This window comes from Ictidomys tridecemlineatus, chromosome 3, assembly GCF_052094955.1.
Source record: "Ictidomys tridecemlineatus isolate mIctTri1 chromosome 3, mIctTri1.hap1, whole genome shotgun sequence".
Lineage (NCBI taxonomy): Eukaryota > Metazoa > Chordata > Mammalia > Rodentia > Sciuridae > Ictidomys > Ictidomys tridecemlineatus.
The window spans coordinates 111,592,213-111,614,248 of record NC_135479.1 but is presented as its reverse complement, the minus strand read 5'-3'; positions in this window follow the sequence as shown (position 1 = coordinate 111,614,248).

Genomic DNA, 22,036 nt, shown 5'->3' with positions numbered 1-22,036 from the left:
CTTCAGGGATATTGATCTAAAATTTTCTTTCCTTGATGTGGCTCTGCCTGGTTTTGGTATCAGGATGATAGTAGCTTCATAGAATGAGTTTGGAAGGGTTCCCTCCTTTTCTATTTCATGGAAAATTTTGAGGAATATTGGTATTAATTCTTTCTTGTAGGTAGTGTACAACTCAGCAATGAATCCTTTTGGTCCCAGGCTTTTTTTGGTTGGTAGGTTTTTGATTGTCTCTTCTATTTCCCTGCTTGAAATTGATCTGCTTAAATTGTCTATGTCATCTTGGTTCAGTTTGGGATGATCATATGCCTCTAGAAATTGAATGATGTGTTCAAGGTTTTCTATTTTAGTGGAGTATAAATTTTTAAAATATTTTCTAATAGTCTTCTGTATTTCAATGGAATCTGTCATGATATTTCCTTTTTCATCACAAATTTTATTAATTTGAGTTTTCCCTTTCCTTCTTTTTATTTAGTGGCTAGGGTTTCTCAACTTTATTTATTCTTTTCAAAGAACCACTTTTTTGTTTTGTCAATTTTTTGAGTTGTTTCTTTTGTATCAATTTTATTTATTTCTGCCCTGATTTTAATTATTTCCTGTCTTCTACTACTTTTGGTGTTTTTGTTGTTGTTGTTGTTGTTGTTGTTCCTCTTTTTCTAGGGCTTTCAGCTGAAATGTCAGGTTATTTATTTGTTGAATTTTTCTTCTATTAATGAATTAACTCCATGCAATGAACTTTCCTCTTAGCACTGCCTTCATAGTATTTCACAGATTTTGGTAAGCTGTATTGGAGTTTTCATTTACCTCCAAGAATTTTTATTTTATCTCATCCCTCATGTCTTCTGTTATCCATGCATCATTCAATAGTGTATTGTTTAGTCTCTAGGTGTTAGAGTAGCTTCTATTTTTTATTTTATCATTGATCTCTAATTTAATTTTATTATGGTCTTATAAAATGCAGGATAGTGTCTCTAAATTTTTTTTCCTAAGGCTTGCTTTGTGGCATAATGGTCCATTTGGGAAAAGGATCCATGTGCTTCTAAGAAGATAGTATATTCACTCATCGCTGAATGGAAATCTTCTAAATATGTCTGCGAAGTTTAACTTATTAATTAAATTGAGTTCTATTGAGTTCTATTGTTTCTTTGTTTAGTTTTTGTTTGGAAGATCTACCCAGTGGTGGGAGAGGTGTATTAAGGTCACCCAGTATTATTGTGTTGTGTCTATTTGGTTCTTGTATATGAAAAGGGTTTCTTTTATATCCATACATGCCCCATTGTTTGGGGCATAGATATTTATGATTAAGTCTTGTTGATGTATGAACCTCTTAAGCAGTATTAAATGTTCTTCTTTATCCCTTTACAGTAGCTTCAATTTGAAGTCCACCTTATCTAATATGAGGATGGAAACCCTTGCTTGTTTATGTGGTCCATGTGAGTGGTACATTGTTTCCCACCTTTTAACCTTCAATCTGTGGATGCCTTTTCCTGTGAGATGAGTCTCTTGAACACAGCATATGGTTGGGTCTTTTTTTTTTTAATCCAATCTGTTTGTCTACATCTTTTAATTGATGAGTTTAGGTCATTGGAATTCAGGATTATTATTGAAATATGATTTGTATTACTGGATATTTTGGTTTACTTTTGGTATTTAACTTGACTTGGTTTCTCTTTTGATTGGCTTTTCTTTTAGTGTAGTTCCTCCCTTCACTTATTTTATTGATTTTCATTTCTTCCTCCCAAAATATTTTGCAGGCTTTCTCACTGTAAATTCTTTTTAACTTTTGTTTATTATAAAAGTATTTTATTTTGTCATCAAATATGAAACTTAATCTTGCTGGATATTATTTTTGGTTGGCATCTATTTTCTTTCAGAGAAATATGCTGAACATATATGCTTGGTATATGTGTTCCAGGATCTCCTGCTTTGAAAGTCTGGGTTAAAAAATCTGCTGCAATCTGAACTGGCCTCCCCCTATATTTTATCTGATTTCTCTTTCTTGGCCTTTAATATTCTATCCTTAATCTGTGTTCTTGGCATTTTTATTTTAATGTGACTTGGTGTAGGTCTGTTGTTAATTTGTACATTTTGGTATCCTGTAAGGCTCTTGGATTTGATTTTTCATTTCATTCTCCATGTTTGGGAAATTTTCTGTTATTATTTCATTGAAGAGATTGTGCATTTCTTTGGTTTGAATCTCTGTGCCTTCCTCTATCCCAGTAAATCTTAGATTTGCTCTTTTGCTGCTATCCTATAATTCTTAGATGTTCTGTTTATGGTTTCTTACCATCTCAACTGTGTGGTCAACTTTACTTTTAAAACTGTATATTTTGTTTTCATTATCTGACATTCTGTCTTTCAAGTGATCTAGTCTATTGGTGATGCTTTCTATTAAGTTTTTTTTTTTTAATTTTCATTTATTGTTTCCTTCATTTCAAGGATTTTTTTTTCTTTTCTTTCTTTTCTTTTTTTTTTTTAGAATCTCTATCTTTTTCTTGAAGTAAAATTTTGCTACCTGTATTTTCTCCCATATCTCTTCTTTGGTGTGATCAACTATTGCCTGTAATTGCTCACTTAGGTCAGTCTTTAATTTACATTTTATTTCAATTATGTACATTCTGAACTCCTTCTCTGACATTTCATTAACTGTGCTGTTCATAGATTCTATTATTGCAGTATTTTTGTTTGTTTAGGGCACTTTTCTTCCTTGTTTTTTCATGTTTTCTATGTGTCTTCCTTTCTTGCAGTGCAGATTTGAGGTATTACAATTTTTACCCTATAATCTTATAGTGCCCCTCTACCTCACCTTGCTGTTGGGCTTCCAGTTCCTTGCCAGTGTCCCACAATCAATGCTACTGCAACTAAAGGTGGTGGTGGCAATAGCAGAGGTAACTCAAGGTAGCAGTGGTAGTGTTCCAAGATGGCTGCATCCACTTTTGAAGATGGGGCTGAAAGGGTAGGTTGCCTGTTCAGCAATGCACCTGCCTCCAGGCCCTATCTGTTGTCCCAAGGTGGAAACTACTGTGTGGGGAGGGTTATGGCAATGGCTGCAGTGTTCCAAGATGGAGGTGGGCTAGGCCTGATCTCTGGCATGGATCTGCCTGTCAGCAGGGAGGACCTGGCTCTAAACTTTTCCTAGGCTCCTGCTTAGGTTGGTGGGAACAGTCGTGTGCTGGGAACTCTGGCTTGGGTCTCTAAATTTAGCTTTAACTGATATATAAATATATAAAATAAATACATATGAATGTGGTAATGTCTTATGCATGTTTACATCATATAATACTTAAATCACTTAACATATCTATCTCCCCAAATATTAATTTTTAAAATAATTTATTTATTTTATTTTATTTTTTTTATTTTTGGTACTAGGGATTGAACCCAGGGACACTCACCTCTGAGCCACATCCCCAGCCATTTTTTTCAAAAAAATATTTTATTTTGAGACAGTGTCTTGCTGAGTTGCTTAGAGCCTCACTAAACTGCTAAGGCTGGCTTTGAAATCCCAATCCTCTTGCCTCATCCTCTTGTGGCACTGGGAGTCAGGCATAGCCACTATTCTGGGTTATAATTTATTTTTATATGATACATAAATTAAAAAATGTTGTGCTTATTAACAGAGTACAATATTACATTGCAATACAAGTGTACATAATATTTAAATCCAGTTAAACATATCTATCTCTTCAAAGAATTATAGTGTAGCTATACTGAAAACTTTCAAAATCTGTTTTCTAGGTTTTTGAAACGTCTAGTACAGTATTGTTTCCTATTGTTACCTTCCTGTGCAAAAAAGAACCCTGAACTTCTTGTTTCTACCTAACTATAACTTGGGACCCATTGATCAAAATTTTCTCATCTTTCCCTCTTGTATTCTCCCCAGATAACCACTATTCAACTCTCAACTTTGATGAGAAACTTCTTTAAATTGCACATGAGAGTGAGATTATCCAAGAACTTGTCTTTTATGCCTGACTTATTTTACTTGATGCAATTATCTTCAATTTCTTATGGAAAAAGACAGGATTTCATTTTTGAAATTCTCTTTTTTAAAAATTTAATTTTTTAAAAAAAATCTGCATAATATTTTATTGTATTAATGTATCACCTTTACTTTATTCATCCATCAGTTGATAGGCACTCAGGTTGTTCACATTTCTTGGCTATTGTGAATAGTGCTTTAATGAACATAGGATGTCACTTCAAAAACTAATTTCATTTTCTTTGGCTGTATACCCAGTAGTAGAGTTGATGAATCATATAACAGTTTTATTTTTAAGTTTTTGAGGAAGCTTCAAACCATTTTCTATAATAGGTGTACTAATTTACCGGGGATTGAATTTGGGGATACTTGACCTTTGAGTTACATCCTCAGCCCTATTTTATATTTTATTTTAAAACAAGGCCTCACTGAGTTGCTTATTGCCTCACTTTTGCTGAGGCTGGTTTTGAATTCTCAATCCTCCTGCCTCAACCTCCTGAATATCAGTGAGCAAGGGCACTCTTCTTCACATTCTCACCAGCATTTGTTATTTTCAGTCTTTTGATATGTATTTCTTTGTTTATTTATGATATTGAGGATTTCTTTCAAATTCCTTTTGGCCATTTATATATCTTCTTCTGGGAAATGTCTGTTTAGGTGTAGTGCCAATTTGTAATTGGTGTACTGTTATTATCATCATCAACATTTTTGATCTTGAATTTCTGTAGTTCTTTATCCTTAATATTGTCTTCTTGTGAGATGTATGATTTGGAAATGTTTTTATTCATTCTGTCATTTGTTCCTTCATTCTGTTGATTGTTTCCTTTGCAGTGTAGAAGCTTTTCAGTTTGATGTAATTTCATTTATCTATTCTTGCTTTGTTTCCTGTGATTTTGTGGTCTTGTCCAGAAAGTCCTTGCTCATTTCAGGGTCTTAATGTATTTTCCTGTTTTCATCTAGGAGTTTAATATTTTTTAGTTTTAAGTCTTTAATCAATCTTCAGTTGACTTTTGTGACTGCTAAAAGATAAGGTTGATTTTCATTCTTCTCTATTATGATATCCAAGTTTTACTTTTCATTTATTCAAAGTCATGGACTTCTTAATATACAGATTCCCAAAACTGAGCAATTCTTGCCAACTGTTCTTTTTACTTGGAAAAGCGATTTCTTGTCTCATGAGATTGTGTTTTTATTTTATTTTTTTCAGTTGTACGACTTTCCTTGGTTTAGTTCAAGATTCATGCACTGACCTCCTTTCTCCCAGTCCATGCAGCCACAGGGTGCAGAATTAAAACAAATTCATCTACTTTCAACAAATTAAGTCTTCACAAACTGCTCCTATTAGTCTTGAGTCTTAATGTTTTACACATGATGTCATGTATTTAAAAGTCTTCAAGAGTCCTAAAATAAACTTACAAATTTCTTTTGACAATCTGTATATTGCAATTTGAAGCATTGCTTTGAATTTCACATCTATTTTATGTTCATGCCATGCAGAAACCTCAATTTTAAAATAACATCATAAGTAAAACTGAATTACATGACAAGTAGAGAAAGCAGAATGGTGAGAGGACTTCAAAATAAGTAAAGTAAGAAAATATTGTCCTTGTGTATTTTTACTGCAGAAAGGAAAACATGAAGAAATGATCTTTGTATTCAACTATTTAAGGAAATACAATTAGTGTTACTGATATGTTAATAAAGAATAAAACTACTTTCAGGGAATAAGTGAGTGGTGTTTTCCCAATGACAATCTTTCTCAGAAATGAAGAAATAAAAGCTGAATAAATCAACAATCAACAACTGAATAAAAGAAAAGAACAAAGAATCATCTTCAAAGATAATGATTGTTTTGAATAATTGCAAGAGAAGTTGTGATGGACAGTGACTTCTGAGATTACTTAAATATTTTCCCATATCATGGTTTCCTATTATAAAATTTTTTAATAGTTCTTAACATTGTAAGTGGATGGAGTGTGCACACACTCTCTCTCTTTCTCTCTCTCTCTCTCTCTCTCTCTCTCTCTCTCTCACACACACACACACACACACACACACACACACACACACACGTTTACACACCCCCTCTAACATACACCACATATTTTATTTTATCTTAAATTTTATTTTTAGCTGGAACATAAAAAATATAGATTAATAGGAAAATGTCTATTTTGAGATATGTACACATTACATAATTTTCAAAACAGGTTATATATCTATCTCCTCAAGCATTTACCATTTTTTCCAGGGAGAAAAGTTTCAACAATCCTTTCTTCTAGTTTTTTGAAATATCTAGTATATTTTTTTTTCTGTAGTTGTCCTACAATACCATAGCCCACACAGACTTCTTGCTGTGCACAAAAGGTAACTTAATACAATTGATCAATCTTTGATATTCAGATAATTTAATATTCTTTTACTCTTTCATCCTATTTGACTTTTAGATTGAATTGACAGTTTCTGAATTTTGTTTGGTAAATATATAAATAAAAAATATCAAAATAAATTTCATATTAGAACACACTGAATTTCTCAGGCTATTTATAAAAGAAGCAGATCATCTTAAATGAAAATGATTAAAAATTTTAAAAAAACAGTTTTATTAAGTAACACTGCTTTTCTGTAAAATGAGCACTATTCTGCATTTAACATTTTGTGGTTCGTCCTTTGTACCTGTGAAACTCTTTTTTTTGACATTTTCTTACAGCCCAATCATAAACATATTACAATTGCATATATTACATATGCCATTTATATCCTTGAGTCAAGAATCTCTTTGCAACATTTGGCTATTATTTGTTTTCCTTTCTTTCTTTTCAGAAATTGCAGAAATTATCTATTTCACCCTGTTGAGGACCACATTAGCCAGTAGTTTTGTTTCATTCCCTAAAAATAAAGCAAACAACATTTATTTTTCACCTTTAAATTTCACAAAGCATACACACATTAAAATGAATTTTTATTCCTCTCTATTTTGTTTGTGTGTATCACTGGTCACTAAAACCATAAAAGTATGGTCTGACAGGTGAGAGTGATGGACAGGTGGACAGAAACTCCCAGGTGGTGTTTTTCTACTTTCTATTCTGGAATGGATAATCAATAAAAAAGTTTTCTCATAACATAAATTGAATATTTCTCTGGTAAAAAGTGATTATCTTCTTTTTTCCCATGACTGACCTTAATAACTCACAAACTCCATAAACACTTTGTGATGCCTATGAGTTATGAGACTTTCATACCCATGAAAGAAATATAATAATCACCCTTCACTGCAGAGATATTCTACTCCCTTCATATTAAATCAGTAAAAGCCACACGATTCCTTGTGATTGCAAGAAGTCTGAATAAACATGTCAGATATCCATCTAAATTCAGATGTGTGACACCTGAGGATCATTGTTCAGGAAAGAGGCATTATGTGTGCACTGTCAATATTTTTTAAAATGGGACATTTTATTATACTTGAAGTAGGAAAGCATTATTCAGACATCCTTTCAAAATTTCAGACAGCTCCTTGACTTATTTTAGAATTGCTTTCTTGAAACACTCAATTAGGATATTTTAATTTTTGATCATTATATTTATATTAGAAAGCAATTTAGCAATTATGTTAAATTCTAATTTGAATATATCATTTGCAAATCACTCAGCCTGCTACATAAAACCATTGAGAATGCCAACAAAATTGAATGCCTAACAATAAGAAGGTAGTTGCTGAGTACATTAATGGAAACCAGTAGATCAATTGAATCTTTTCTGAGAAATATAAATAACAAATCTCCCTTAATTTACTAAATTATTAAGAAAATACCAAAAAAGGATAAAATATGAGACACTTTACATTTTAGGGGGTGACGGTCCTTTAAAAATGATAGTATTTTTCTCATTCAATTATGAAGAAACTTTAATTCTAGTTAAATTATACAAAATAATATAAAATTGTATTGGTTCAAATGAAAATCTGGAATTAATTACTATTATTTAAAAAAATCAACAAATACAAAATATAAACCTTTATTGCTATGCAATTCAGAAGCACAGTTCTGTTTGGTTTTCATTTGTTGTTCTGGGAATCAAACTCAGGTCCCTGACTAGGCAACTACTCTACCATTGAGCTACATTACCCAAACCTTGACATACAGTTTAAACATATTTATCGACCAAAACAATCAGAACTTAGACTAATTCCCAAATCACCAAATTCTCCTATAGGCAGCTTCTTTAAATGATACCATCTTCTTGACTTTCACTTCTAGCAAATAATGAAATCTTACTTTTGGTCACTGTATTATTGGCTTTTCCAGAATATGACATACATAAAAGCAAGGAATATATAACTTAAAAACTTAAAAACCTTTGTCACATGGCATATAAGTGGATATAGTTCAAATACATTGCTCTATGGAACAATTATTTATGTTATTGCTTAGTAGTATTTCACTGTATTCCAGGGGCAAAATCATAGAACCCACTATAGGTTCTGTTTTTTTCTTGCTGTGAAATCAATCACTTTGCCTAATGTTGCATATGATCTGAAATACATGCACACAATGTATACATTGTATATAGGAAGTTATAGATAAAAATAGAAGATAAGTAGAAGACTAGACTTTTAGTGAAAATAGAAAATGACATATTCTAGAAGTATCCATGGTAGTATATGAAAAGAAAGGAACAAATAACATAGGTATTTGGAAAGTGGGTTGATAGGATTTGTGGTATGAGGTATTCCTATTTACTTGTTAATTACTACTGTTTTTAGTTGTAAGCAGGTTAAAACACCTCTGTCTCACTTTTAACAATCCTTGTATTTGCTTTTGCTAGCCCTTGTTCTCTACTGAGTGTGCAGAATAATTGTATAATTGAATTTTGCTAAACAGACCAAATAAGACACCATTTTTAAGGTGTGGAAAAATTTTAAACTTATACCTTTACCAAAGAAGAACTTAAAATCCACTCAAATACTCAACTACAATGAAAAGATGCTGAGAGATTGGCCGAAGTCCGCAAGTACACGCTTACATGAAGTGTCACACTACACTGTTGATGAACTGAGGTTTTATTCAAACACATTTTTGTTTCCTATTTGTATTGTACTCTCTGACAGGACCTTGCAGAATAAGTGAATTGAGAAAGTGATGGCAAAGTGAAAACAGAGAGCAATAATCTGATTGACTTAAATTGTACCAAGATTTATATAAAATCTAAATAGCTCTCTCTTTCTTTCATTTCTTATGAGACTACTTTATTTCTCTGAACATACAAATTATATGAACTTTTCACAATTTTTTATGATGTATATTAATTCTGTTCAAATGAGTCAAGTGGAATCTGTGGCAAATGCATAAATAAAATAACCAGTTAAGTATATGGCTCTTCCCTTTTTTAGAGTATACTTAGTCCTACTTTAGATCTATTTTTAAAAAATCCATTATGAAGTTCTCATAATAGGGAAAGTTCATTTTCGAATATTTAATTGGTTTTCAAGACTCACTGAATTTCAGTGAAATTCAGATATTCATCACAACAGCTGTTTGACTTAAAAAGCCCTGTCAGAATTTCAAGATAATTCAACAGAGAAAGAAGAGTCTCTTCCACAGATAAGGTTGGATTACATTAAGTGAAATGAGCCAAATTCAAAAGGTCAAGGGTCTAGAGAGGAAAAAGAAGAAGAAAGTTTTTTGGGAATCTCATAAAAATCAAGGCATATCATAAACATATTTATGGGGTTTTCTTTATAATTTATAAATTTAAGAAAACTACTAGGTTAAACTGTAAGCATTTTCATACATAACAAACATAGGAGATCTTGGTGTCTACTGTTTTATTATTATTTAACATATTCTCTTGAATATAGCACTTTAGTGTCATTTCCCTTTAAATCTTATCTAGTAATATCTGACAAACTAAAATATAATTATGATAATAAGAAAATTACTTTTTGTTAAAACTAAATCAGCATTTTTAAACCTGTATGAGTTGTTTTCAGTAATATACTTAAATACATGCATACTGACTGAATTGCTATACTCACATAAACACACACACAATGCCTTACTAAAATATATATGTTATTATTAATATTGATGTTGAAACTGAAACCTGCAGCCATTTTAAAATACAGTGGTCATTTTTTCCCACCCTATTGTTTTTAATCAATTCCAAATAACATTCTACTGTCACACTGAAAGATTGTTAGATTAAATAAACAGAGAAAGTATAAAAAAGGATGAATATAAGGGTCACAATACTCCTATCTCCTCCTACAATGGTATCTCCTTTTCATTTCCAGATGCCAAATTCACTTAGCTGTGCAGAAGCCAGCTCTCTGCTATTTCTGAGTACTGTACTCCATCACATATTATTGTAGATTTTATGCAATTTTTTTTGCAAAACAAGTGGTTTGTGATCATTATGTCAGATATATTTTTAAAAATTGTGCTATTGCTTAAATAGCATTTATTACTAAACTATCTTTGGTGCAAGATCAGGATGCATCAAATGAGTACTCATGAATATATGTTAAAATTGAATAGTCCAAACCAAAATACATCATTTCTTCATGACAGTTTAACAATTCTTTTTTTTTATTTTGAATGAACTTTAATATGGTAATTATTTTTTGTTAATTTTGATTTGTTATATATGACAACAGAATGCATTGTAATTCATATTTTACATATAGAGCACAATATTTCATATCTCTAGTTTGTACATAAACTAGAGTCACATCCTTTTTGTCTTCTTACATATACTTGGGGTAATGATGACGATTGTATTCCACTGTCTTTCCTACTTCTATGCCCTTCAGTTTGAAGAAAAGAAGTTAATCCCTTCGTTGTTATTAGTTTGTACATTATAGTCAATATATTACACATGACAAAATTTACTACAGTGTTGCAAACTATGTACTTAACAATATTTAGTCTTCTGTGTCTGAACATTCTATGCACTATCATTAGTTTTGTTATCTGATGCACCTGTCCTCAGTGTCTCTCATGTAAGTGTTTACCATTAGCACTGCAGTACCCCGAACAAACCACACAAGTTTTTGGAAATGCACTCTGATATACAGGGGGTAAGAATTCTGGGCTAACTTGTACTGTGCAAGAAGACAAATGCACATCCATATGTCATTGGTGAACGCACAGCTTCTCTGTTTTCCTTTTAAGTGATTTGAGGAACAGAATTATACCATTACACAATGAAAAATTACAAACCAGCTTTGTACTGAAGAAATAGTGTGGTGATTACGTGATGGTGATGATTATGCAGTGCCTTGTATGCTTGAGGCCCTGGGTTCGATCCTAAGCACCACATAAAAATAAATAAATAAAAATAAAGATATTAAAAATATAGGTATTAAAAATATGGTAGTCTCTTTTAATTGAACTATTTTATATCTAATTAATTTTATACATTTTAATACATCTTCATTAAAATTAACTCTTAATGGAAAGAATGTGTGGCTCACCACTAACAGTTCTAAGAAGTTTCTTTGATTACTCTAGCTGTTTTTTTAGTTAGTTTGTTTTAAGCATAAGAAATCCAGAGTATAACTTAAGGCTGAAAATAACTAATGAAACTTTTTTCCATTACCATGTACATTTTATAAGAAAAGTCGAATAAAAAAGACTTGAGCTCAAATTCTCAAAATATGATGCTTAGTTAGCTAATTTAAAGCTTCGTTGAACTACTTTTTCTTTAAGATCAAAGGGCTTTTACTAGATAATTTCTAAGAAGCACTGAGCACAAACTATGAAAATTAGAAGAGAAATTACAGGAAAAATATTACCAACTTTAGAGAATTGACTAAATGAAATATTTTGACAACCTGGTTCTTTATACAACTTTATAATTCACATGACATATGTCAAAAATGGAGACAATGTTCCTCAAGTTTTGACATAAATAATTACATTAGCAAAGATTATGAATCTACATTGACAAATACAAATATAGATGTAATTAGGAAAAATATTTTTAAATATTGCTGGTTTTCCTAATTTTTAAATGATACACAGAAAAGTAAATGTTGTACGTATGACATGGGTTTCCATGTCACTTTCAATACGTGTATACATTAAATAGCATCTAAACCATGTTAAACATATCTCTTTAAACATTTAGCATTTCTTTGTAAGAAAACTTTAATATTTCTTCCTTGTAGGTTTTTGAACTGTGCATTACTTTATTGTTCTTCAGTCTTTTCTGGTACTACTGTTCTACCCTCAGCTTCTATTGTATCAACACATTTTAGATTTCATGTGATGAAATCATGCAGCATTTGTCTTTCTGGGCCTTACTTATTTAACTTTTTGTCTCCTATCCACATTGCTGCAAAAGATAGAACTTTCTATTTTTATGGTAAAAAATTATTCCACTTGGGCATGTACTATATATTCTTTATCCATTCATCTATTGATTGAAGCTTAGGTTGATTTTATTTCTTGCCTATTATAAATAGTGAATGAATCTGGAAGTGCAGATGTCTTTTCCATAAATTGCTTTCATTTCCTTTAGATATAGTACAAGGAGTGGGATTGCTCAGTTATGAGGACATTCTATTCTTTTAAATAATCTCTGCACTATTTTCCATAATGTCCATACTAATTTACTTTCCCACAGAGTGAAATGATTCACGTTTCTCCACATCCTTGCTAGTACTTGTTGTCTTTAGTCTTTTTGATTCATAGCCATTCTTACTAGTGTGAAGTGATGTCTCCTTTGGTTTTGACTTGTATTTTCCTGGTGACATTTTTTTAAGCATTTTTTAAAATGTACATGTTGGCCATTTGTATGTCTTGTTTTCAGAAATGTCTGTCTAGATATATTATCTATTTATTTATTTTTAGTGGTCCTGGCGATTGAACACAGGACCTTGTATATGCTGTTAAAGTGCTCTTCAACTGAGCCACATCACCAGCCCATTTACTCCTTCTTTTTTTGTTGTTTTTTTTTTTTCTTTTTGGTACTGGGGATTGAACTCGGGGACACTCAACCACTGAGCCACATCCCCAGCCCTATTTTTTATTTTATTTAGAGACAGGGTCATACTGATTTGCTTAACACTTTGCTTTTGCTGAGGCTGGCTTTGAACTTCCAATCCTCCTGCCTTATCCTCCCTTCCTCCCTAGCCACTGAGATTGTAAGTGTGTCCACTGAACCCATCTATATTGTCCATTTTTAAATTGGATTACTTGTTTTTGTTGTTTTCTATTTGTTTGATTTTGCAATTGAGTTTTTCCTGTTCCTTTTTTTCTTCATATCAGATGTAAACATTGCAAATATTTTCTATCATTCTGAAGATTGTCTCTATACTTATTGATTCCTTCACTGTGTAGAAATTATTTGGTTTAATGTAATTTTAATAATCTATTTTTTTCTTTTGTTTCCTATGTTTTGGGGGTCTTGTCCAAAAAAAAAAATCCATGCCCATACTAATATCCTAAAGAATTCTTCCCATGTTTTCCTCTAGTATTTCTTAATTTGGGATCTTTTACTATAGGCTTTAAACCATTTTGAGTTGGCCTTTGTAATTGGGAGAAGGTAAGGATCTAACTGCATTCTTTTCCATTTGAATATACAATTTTGTATTCTTATTTTTTATTATATTGGTTCTTTTTTGTTATACATGATAGTAAAGTCCATTTTGATATAATTAAGCAAGCATGGAATATATCTTATTCTAATTAGGATCCCAGTCTTGGGATGTACAGGATGGTGAAATTCATTGTAGTGTATTCATATATGTACATAGAAAAGTTATGTAGGATTCATTCCACTGTCTTTGTTTTTCCTATCCTTCCTCCCTTTCCTTCATTTCCCTTTGTCTAATCCACTGAATTTCTATTCTCCACACGCCTTTATTGTGGGTTAGCTTTCACATATCAGGCAAAACAGTCTACCTTTGTTTTTGGGGTTTTTTTGTGGGTTTTTTTAGGTATTGGCTTATTTCATTTACCATGATAGTCTCCAGAATATATATTTACTGGCAAATATCAAAAGTCATTCTTCTTTATGGCTGAGTAATACTCTATTGTGCATATATATCACAATTTCTTTATTTCGTCTGTTGAAGGTCACCTAGGTTAGCTCCATAGCTGAGCTGTTGTGAAATATGCTGTTAGAAACATTGATGTGTCTGTATCACCATAGTATGATAATTTTAAATCCTTTGGCTACTTTCTGAGAAGTGGAATAACTAGGTCAAATGTGGTTCTATTCCAACATTTCTAAGGAATCTCCATAATTGCTTTCCAGAGTGGTTGCACCAATTTTAGGTCTTACCAGCAATGTATGAGTGTACCTTTTCCCTCACATCCTCACCAACATTTATTGTTACTTGTATTCTTGTTAATTGCCATTCTGACTGGAGTGAGATGAAATCTCAGTGTAGTTTTAATTTGCATTAATCTAATTGCTATAAATGATCAACATTTTTTTCATGTACTTGTTGATCATTGTCACATATCTTATTTTGAGAAATATTTGTTTAGTTCCTTTGCCTATTTATCATTTAGGTTATTTTATTTTGTTTTATTTTTTGATAAGTTTTTTGAGTTCACGTATCATGGAAATTTAACACTCTTTCTGGGATTCAGGTGGCAAAGATTTTCTCCCATTCTTGTATGTTCTCTTTTCATGCTCTTGATTGTTTCCTTTGCTGTGAAGAAGCTTTCTAGTTTGATGCCATACCATTTATGGATTTTAGGTTTTCCTTGTTGTACTTTGGAATTCTTTTTGAGGAAATCATTTTCCTGGCTGACTTGTTGAAGCATTGGGCCTACATTTTTTTCTAACATGTGCAGGGTTTCTGGTCTAATTCTTAGGTATTTTATATCCAATTTTCTTAACAGTTTAAAAAGAGACTCCTTTCTTCATTGCACATCTGTTCCAACAATTGCTTGCTATAGACACATGGGATCACTTCTAGTGTCTGTATTGTCTTCCATTGATCTATGTGTCTTTTTATTCCAATAATGTGGTGTTTTCATTATTACAGCTTTTTAGTATATATTGTATACATAAAATATAATACTTCCTGCTTTGTTTCTTTTACTTAAAATGACATTTACCATTTAATTTTTTTGTTATTTTATATTCAGAATTTTTTTGTAGTTCTGTAATGAATACCATTGTTATATTATTAGAAATTGCATTGAATCAGTAAATCATTTCATTAAGTATTAATATTAATAATATTGATTTTTCTAATCTATGAACAAAAGATGTCTTTCCACTTGTGTGTCTTCTTTAGTTTGTTTAATCATTGTTTTATAAAGTTCATAATAGAAGTACTTTGTTTGGTTTTATTTTTCCCTAGGTATGTTATTATTGCTACTATTTTTAGGTATAAATGGGATTGCTTTCTTGGTTTGTATTTCAGATAACTCTCTCGGCATATAACATCGCTACTCATTTTTGTATGTTGATCTTGCATCCTGAAACTTTGCTGAATTTATTTATCACTTCTAATAGATTTTTGGTGGTGCTTTTGGTGTTTTCTATATGTATATGATAATGTAATTTGGAATTAGTGACATTTTGACTTCTTTTCCAATTTGGATGCCATTTATTTCTTTCTAATGCTTAATATAGTTGGCTAGGACTTCCAGCACTATGTTGAATAAAAGTGGTGAAAGTTGGCATCTTTGGCTTTTCATAGATCTTGGAAAGCTTTCAACTTTTCCCCATTCAATGATGTTATCTGTTGGCTTGTTATAAGTATCTTTTATTGTTTTGAGAAATGTTTCTGGCATACCTAATTTGTTCTGAATTTTTGTTATGAAACAATGTTGAATTTTATTTAATTCTCTTTCTGTATAAGGTGAAAAGATAATTTGTATTTTTCCCTTTATTCTGTTGATATGGTATATACTTTTCATTGATTTGCCTATACTGAAGCATCCTTGCAAGCCTTCAACAAATTGCTGAGGTAAATTACTCATGTTGAGTAATATTTTAATATGCTGTTATATTCAGTTTGCTAGTATTTTGTGGATTATTTTTGCATTCTGCATTCACTTAGGATATCTAAAATATTCTTCAGTGGTTTTCATTTTGTTTTTCTTTGTTTTCTGTTGTTTTTGTCCTTATCTGGGTTTAGCATCTGGGTTATATGGTTCTTAAAGGAGGTATTTGGAATAATTTATTCCTCTTCCCACTCTTCCTTCTCCTACTCCTTTTCTGCTTTTTCTTCTTTTTAAATAATTTAGAAAATACATGTTACTTATATTTTAAAATATTTGATAAAAATAGCAGTGAAGCCAGATGGTTGTGGCCTTTTTTTTAAATAGAAGACATTTTATTTCTAATTTAGTCCTGTCACTTATTATGGATCTACTCAGGTTTTTCTCTTTCATCATGACTCAATCTTTGTAAGATGTATGTGTAGGAATTTTTTCATTTCCTCTAGTTTGTAAAATTGTTTTATACAGTTATCATAATAGTCTTTAATTATCATTGGTATTTCCATGGTGTTTGCTGTAATGTTTCTGTTTTCATCTCTGATTTTTAGTGTCCATTTCATTCATTTCTGCTCTGATCTTTATTATTTCTATCTAGTACTTTTGGTCTTAGTTTTTTTCTTGTTTCTCAAGTTGCATCAGATGCTTTGATGGGTTCTTTAAAGAGATATTTCTACTTTCTTTTTGTAGAAATTCACTGTTATAAACTTTCCTCTTATCAATCCTTTTTCTGTATTCCAAAGTTTGGCATATATTGTTTCTTCATGTTAAATTGTCCTACAAAATTGTAATTCTTCTTGATTTTTTTTTCTTGATTGATTTTTCAAAAGTAAATTGTTTAATCTCCACCTTTCACAATTTTCAGTGTTTTTTTTTGTATTGATTTCTGGCTTTAGTACATTTTGGTCAGAAAACATATTCAATATGATTTTTTTTCAATATGATTTTAATTTTTAAAAAATATACTGAGATTTGGGCTGTGGTGTGGCTCAGTGGTAGTACACTTGCCTGGCATGTATGAGGCATTGGGTTTAATTTTCAGCACCACATATAAATAAAGGTATATCAACAACTAAAAAAATAAATACTGAGATTTGTTTTGTGTATTATCAATGATTTATTCTGGAGAAAATATTCCAACTTCTAATGAAAAATGTATATTTGTAGCTGTTGGATGTTCGGTCTATAGATATCTGTTAGGTCCATTTGTTCTAGGGTATAATTTAACTGTGATTTTTTTTCTGAATTTCTATCTGGATGATCTTTCTACTGATAAAAATGGAATGTTAAGTCCTCAAATATTATTGTCCAGTTCATTTATCCCTATAAGAATATGAATACTTACTTCATATAGTTAGATACTCCAATATTGGGTGCACATATGTTTAGAATTGTTCTTTGCTTTTGTTTAATTACTATATAATGACCACTTTATCAATTATAGTGATCTACCTTGTTTCCTTTTATATCTTTTGAGTTAAAGTCTACTTATTCAATATTTGTATGGCTACTACTACTATTTTTTTTACTTCCATTTCCATACAATATTTATTCAATTCCTTAATTTTCTGTATATATGTGTCTTTAGAGGTGAAGTGAAGTTCTTGTCAGCCCCATATAGTTCAGCGTTAAATTTTAATCCATTCAGTCACTCAATGCACTTTGTATGTGCATGTGTGTGTGTGTGTGTGCGTGTGTGTGTGTGTGTTTGTGTGTGTGCATGTATATTACTAGGGATTGAACCTAGGGTCTGTCTGGAACATCATAGGAAAGCACTCTAGCAATGAGTCAAATCCTCAGTCTCAGTCAATGTTGGAGAATTTTGTCCATTCACATTCAAGGTAATTATTGATATATAAAGTTTTATTATAGCTATTATATAATTTGTTTCCTAGTTTTGTGATAGTTCCTTTCTTTCTCCCTCTCATAATATTCCTTGGGGTTTAGGTAAATTATTCTTGTAGTGGGTTTTGATTGCTTGCTTATTATTTTTGGTTTGCTATCATAGATTTTTTTGTGTTGTGGTTACCATGAGGCTTACAACAAACATCTTTTAATTATACAAAGCTAGTCTGAAATGATAGCAACATAACATGACCATAAGGATAATAACAAATACAAATAAAAGAACAAGAGAAAATGTTCTCAAAAGCAAACTCCAGTTGCATTCTATTCCTTCCCACATTTTGAAGTGTTCATATCCTATTTTACATCTTTCTACATAGCCTATTGTTTTATCTGTTAATGTAGCTATTATTTTAATTGGTTTTTTTAATCTTCATAATAAAGGAATAAATGGTTTATGCACCATGTTTACAATATTATAGCCTTCTGAATTTGTTCATATAATTATCTTACCAGAAAATGTTCTAACTCCCTGTTTTCTTTTTCATTAACAACTTTTTTTTTAGTTTAAAGAACTTCCTTTAGCATTTCTTATAGAAAAGTCTGGATATATTCTCCCAGCATTTGTTTGTTTGAAAAAAAATCTTTTTCACTCCTAAAAGATAGCTTTTCAGGGCATAGTATTCTTGGTTGATACTTTCTTTCCCTTGAGTACTGTAATAGCTGATGTATTCTCTCCTGGCTTGTAACGTACTTGCTGAGATATGATGTATCTGAAAAATCGGTATTCCTTTATATATCACTTGTTTCCTTTGTCTTTAAGCCTGGAGAATCTTCTCTTTATCTTTAACTTTCAAAATTGATTATAAGATGTCTTCAAATAGAGTTAAATTTGACTTGTGACCTTTGACATTTCTGTTCCTTAAATTTATATCTTTCTGTAGAATTGAGATGTCATTTCTTTCAATAATCTTTCTATCCCTTTGACATCCCCAAGTCCTTCTTGAACATCGAAAATGCAAATATTTGTTCTTTTAAGGTTATTTCAAAATTCCCATAGGCTTTTACCAATCCTCTTCATTCTATTTTGTCCTCCAACTGTATATTTTCTTTTTTTATTTATTTTTATTTTTTATTGGTTGTTCACAACATTACAAAGCTCTTGACATATCATATTTCATACATTAGATTGAAGTGGTTTATGAACTCCTAATTTTACCCCAAATGCAGATTGCAGAATCACGTCGGTTACATTTTCTATAATATTTTTAATTTTGCTTAGTGTATTTTTCAGTTGAAAAATTTCTTTGTTTTTATTGTGTATCTATCTCTGTTAAGATTCTCTGTTAGAATATTGAAATAGTTCTTGTCATTTTCTAGTGATAACCACATTTCTGTAAAACAGTTATTTTAATTCTCTGAGAGTTTTCCTATCACTTTCTTCTCAGTTTCTAGCATTTACTTTGAGTACTAGGTAAGATCATGATCTCCGCAAGTTCTTGATATTTATTAATATGTGACATCATCTGTGATTCAGTTCTGTGCCTGGTGCTGGGGCAATTGTAGAGGTCAGTCTGTAAAGACTAGAATGGTGAGTCTTGAATTGGGGGGATGGGTGATAGGATCATTTCTTGGCCACCAATACTAGTGCTGATTTGGATCACATCGGATTCTCAGCCATAGGGATCTCCATAATTTTGGGATTAGGGCAGGTATTCCTCCAGGCTAACTCCAGGACTGGAATTGAAGTGACTGAAACTTGGGTATATATTTTAGATGCATAGGTCTCTGACTATTGCCAAAAATGGTCTAGCTCCGCCCCCCACCTTAGCACAGGGTGTTCACTTTCTATGCTTGGCCTCCCTGCAGCATATCTGACACTTGGCGCTGAGATAAGGTCATATGTTACATTTCATGCCTTGTTTCCTGGTGCATGCGGTCTTGGGTCTTGATCCCACTCTGCCACCTAAAGTTGGAGGAGACAGCATGGAGGATATCTCTTTAACACCTGGCCTAAAGCAGCTGAAGTGGTTCAGTCTAGAGATATTGAACTTGCAGTAGGGGTCATGGGGCTCTGCCCAGCAGAGCATTTGAGGCATGGATTTAATTCTCTCTTCTTCCCCCAAGCAGGAGGCTCATCTCCATGCCAGGTTGCTTGGAATTTGGAAAGAGCAGTAATGCTGATAATTGTTTCCTTCCTTCTTTAATATGCATTTTTTATTCTCTTATACTAAAAGCAGTCACTATGATTTCTCATCTGATTTCTTTTGCTCTTGTGTTCATTGTCTGGTGTATGAATAGCTGTTCAACTTGCTGTCTCTGGGGAGAGAGTTCCAGAGGACCTCAGCCACCTTCTTGCTCCACTTGAGCCAATCACTGTTTTTTTTTTTTTTTTTTTTTTTTTTTTTTTTTTTTGTGTGTGTGTGTGTTTCTTTCTCGTCTTAGAATCATGTGTACTTTTTTCATGGTTTTCTAAATTTTTGTTTTGCAAAATGATAATTCCTTTTATGATAAAGAGCATGTGGTTTCTTTTGGTTTAAAATAATGGGTTGATGTACAGTAGGCAGAGATATCAATGTCATATTATCCTGATCTCTTGCCCAATTACCCTTAGCCAGCATATGCTGTGAGCATACTCAAAGAAATAATCTCAAAGGTTTTGAAGCATTTTATTAGTAGCTGCATTTTGGCTTAATCCCATACTGGTTTTTACTATGCTTAGCTTATAAAGAAGCATGCAAAATTCAAAATCTGAGTTAAAAGTGTTTTCAAAAAATCGCAAAACAAAGTTTTGTATTTTATTTCTGATATATTTACATTATATATCTTTATGCACCTGTCATTTGTCAACATTGAGAAGTAGGAAAAATAAAAATAAAAACACTACGGCATGTTACTTACATTCTAGTGGGGCAGGAAAAGAAGTAGGCATTAAACACATACTCAAATGAAAGATAAGTTACACGATATAGAAAGGAAGTAACAAAATGTAAAGCTTGAATTATTAAGAGAATAGGGGAGAAGGAAATGTGATGATTGTTCTTAACATGTTCTACACATCAGAGTTTAGCTCATCAACCTTTAATTCTGGAACATCAGGAAAAGGAGAAGAGAGTAATAAAAAATAAAATATTAAGTATGGTAGAGAGAATAAATTTTAAAAATGGTAGCATTTTCTTCAAAGCAGAGATAGCTTGAATCTATGTTTTCTTGAGAGTTGTGGAAATAAGCAAGTAAGAAAAAGCATTAAATCCAAGTCAGGAAAGCCAAGAACTTAATCACCATCTTTCATTAGAAAATGAACTTTAATATTACTTTATTTCCAGTCCATAATGCTATTACATGGAAAGAAAAATGCAAAAGAGTTCTAACAAAAAATTAAATGAAAGGCATTGCTCCTTAGCAATCTGGCTATGTTGAAGGAAATCTCAAAAAGGAACATAATGATACATATTCCAGATTTTAACCCAGCATGTCAACATTACCTACTATCATGGCAGTTCCAACATTTTGCTATCCTAAAAACTAAATAAATTTCTTTCTCCCTGAGGATGGAAAACATGATACATTCTTGAATACTGTATGAATGACAGGCAGGATTCTTTAATTCTCTCTAAAACATTAAAGAGATTTATTAAGAATTATTGTCTATGACACATAATCTAGCAGCTCTCATTCCTCTAGAAACAAACATCAGGTCACTTTGCCTGGACAAAAATGCCAAATCACTTAGAGATGGAAGACAAATGAGTGGTGAAACTCTTTAGTTTTTATATTTCTGCTTCTTACTTAAATATATTATGACATTTCAAAATCAATTGTCAAAATGTTAAACATATAAGTCTATACATAATTAATACTTTTAAGAATGGCTTTTATGCTTAATATTTTAAAATTTGTATTATACATTAACACAACTCTGAATTTTCCATGTACAAATGCCTGTAATTTTCAAGTATGCACACACACACACACACACAAATTTTTACCCCTCTATGCCAATAAATAATGATTCAGATTTTATATATGGAAAGATTAAGATGCAATGTAAATGGAAGGAAATTCCTGAGTTTTACACTCATTGTAAATAATGAAACCAAAATGGTTATCCAGGTCTGACTTCAAAACCTCTGCACATTTTACCGACTAAAATTCTTCTCAGACATGATGGAAATGGTAATTCCATATCTCTTATAGCACTCTTTACTTTAGAAAGCATTTTTATTTCTTTTATGTCAGG